The sequence below is a fragment of the Ochotona princeps genome, chromosome X, assembly GCF_030435755.1.
Source record: "Ochotona princeps isolate mOchPri1 chromosome X, mOchPri1.hap1, whole genome shotgun sequence".
Classification (NCBI taxonomy): Eukaryota; Metazoa; Chordata; class Mammalia; order Lagomorpha; family Ochotonidae; genus Ochotona; species Ochotona princeps.
Window position 1 is genome coordinate 60,076,915 of NC_080865.1, and position 3,228 is coordinate 60,080,142.

The window sequence follows — 3,228 nt, forward strand, 5'->3', positions numbered from 1 at the left end:
TAGCTAATAAGGTCAGCATTGCAAATTCATTAATTTTTAAACTCTTTCCTTCCTTTCTTCTTTCCCATTTTCTTTCCTTTCTTCTTTCCTTCTCCCTTCCTTTTTCCTTCTTCTTTCTTCTTTTTCTATATTTTTGTTTCATCTAGATACATTTTATATGAATAAACAAATTCTTTAAAAAGAAGCTTAGTGAAGTTTAATAGACACAATAGAACTGCACATAATTATGTCTATTTTGTGAGATGGGAAATGTACATATCTATGAAAGCATCATAATAGTAAGGGTAATGAAAAGTTTTATCTGCCATAAATATTTCATTTTGCTCCTTTCAATTCATCCATCTTTTGTCAGGTAATCATAGGTATCTTGTAAGTCTAATTTCTGCTCCTGTAGGTTGCATTCTGTAGAATTTTATATGCATGAAACCATGCAGTATACTTGTCTTTTTCCTGTCTTCTTTCACTGACAGTATTATTTTAAAAGTCATCTATGTTGGAATGTATATATGAGATTGTTTGAGGTGTGGAGGTATTTGTTGCTGAGTAGTTATTCATTACTTGGAAATATCACAATTTATATTGATGTTGTATGTAGGGTTTTTGACTACTATGGATAAAACTGCTTTGATCATTTGTATTCAAATCTTTGTACAGACATATGTTTTCATTTCTTTTAGAAAAATCCCTACAAGTGGAATGGCTGGATCAACTGGTAGGTGTATCTTCAAAGAAATTGCTTGCTTCCCAAAGTAGTTTATTTTTTTCCATTTTAACTAGTGCCAGCTTTACAAATATTATTTTTCCCAACAGGGGGATTTTTTAGCATCCTGTTAACATTGATCTTTGCTGTTTTCAAGGAGAAAATGTTTGTGTTTTTTTTTTTTTAAAAAAGCTTTAGATATTTATTTGAGTTTCACCGACCATATATACACAAATATACCAAGATAAGGGAAGAGAATGAAAAAGAGAGGACCCTAATTTCTACAGCCATACCACTGCCTTGCAAGGTCTATGTTAGCAGAAGCTGGACTATGGAGCAGAGCCAGGAAATGAGCTCTGATAGATGCACAGGCATCTTAACTAACATCTGTGACTTTCATACCTAAAAATCAAAAATTCTTATGAAACCATTTGTTTTCTTTTTTCCCCCCTATATATTTAGGTTTTTTATAAGAAATTTTTGCCTAACTCAGTCACAGAATTTCTTCTGTGTTTCTTCTCAGAAGTTTTACACTTTTAGATTTTATATTTAGATCTCATGTGTTATTCACTGTGGTCCAAGGTAAAGAGTGAAACATTATTTTGCACTTACTTTATTGTTACAGCATCATTTATCCAAAAGACCGTCCTTTCTCCATTAAACTGCATTTTGCTAAAAATGGAAATACAAGAATTCTCAATCTGCGAATAAATTATGATTTCAAAAGTAATCATAATAGAATGTTGGTTGTTTTTAATTCAGCATTTTCATAGCAGTTAAGAGGCTACATGAGCTGCTCCCTACTAGTATCAAAACATCTAGGTTCAAGTCCTAACCCTGCTGTTGGTTGTAGCTTTATGCCAATGCAAAGCCTAGAAGGCTACTAGTGGTTTGGTCACTTGCACAATGTGAGAGACCCAGATTAAGTTACCAACTCCTGACATCAGTTTGTCCCAACTCTGGCTGTTACAAATATTTGGGAAATGAAACAGTAGATGGGAAACCTGCTTCTGTCTATGTCATTTATTGCAAATAAAAAATAAACAATAGTTTTAAAATGTTGGTTGATTCTATTTTGCATTATGTTTTTAAAGGTAAAGACTATTTCATGTAATATCCATATTTATAATAAGGATATACTCAAATAGACAGAATATGATTTATAACTACAGTGTTTGATTTTTTAAAAAAATAAGCACTTGAGAATCAGAATAATTTTCTGTCGTAATAACTGCGCACATAATCAACTGTATACAGTTTAAAAGCAGTTACATATAATGTAGTGGCAGATAACAAAAATTCATTGTCTGGATACTTGATGTAATGTTAATTTTAACATTATTAAGTAAAAAATTGTATGTATTTGTAACTTAGATATGAATGTATATATGCATGTATAACAGCTAAATCAAGCCTTTAGAAATATACATTAATTCACACAGGGAATTTATTTTTTTGAGTTGAGAACATTGAAAATTTGTTCTTAGCAAATTTTAGTTAATACAACATCTTGTTACTAACTGTAGTCACCATTATGTAGCAAATCTCTTGAACTTACTCTTTTGGTCTAAAATAAATGTTTTGCCCTTTAACAAACATCTTTCCAATTGACAAGTCTCTGGTAGCCATAATTTTAATGCAAATCTATTATTGCAAAGGCAGATTTACAGAGAGAAATAGGGATAGAGAGAAAGATCCTCCATCCTTTGGTTCACTCCTCCAATGACCACAGCAGCTGGAGTTGAGCTAATTGGAAGTCAGGGGTCAGGAGGCTTTGGGCCATCCTGCACTGCTTTTCTAGGTCTTAATCAGGGCACTATACGGGAAGTGGAGTGGCCTGGACACATACTGGTGCCCATATGTTATCTTGGCACTTGCAAGGGGAAGATTAGCCATTCAAGCCATTGCTCAGTTATTCTGTGCCTGGATTCTTTCGCTTAGCATAAAATACTGTAGGTATATCCATTTCATTTAAGGTAGCAGAATTTATTTGTTGTTTTAAAGGTGGATAACATTTTATTATGCATATATGCCACATTTTCTTTATCTATTCATGTACTGGTGGACACTTAAGTAGATTACCTATTTTAGCTAGTGTGAACACTGTTGAAGTGAACACAGGAATGCAGATTTCTCTTGACATATGACTCCATATAATTTGTCTGTGTATCCAGCAGATTGTTGAATCAATCCCAATTCTCTGTTTAGGTTTTTTTTTTTTTTTGAGGAACATAAATACTGTTTTTCCATAATGTCTATAGTAATTTATATGCCCTGCAGCAGTATACAAGTAGCTCCATTTTCCACATCTTTATCAATATTTCTTGCCTTTTGTGTTTTTCATAGTAAGTATTTTAGAAAATGTGTGGTAATATCTCATTCTGATTTTAATTCACATTTCCCTGATGACTAATGATGTGGACCAGTTTGTCATATACTTGTTGTCTATGTGTCTGGTTTTTAACGTGTCTATTTAATTCTATGTTCATTCTTAGACTAGTATTTTTCTTACCATTGGGTTGTCTGAG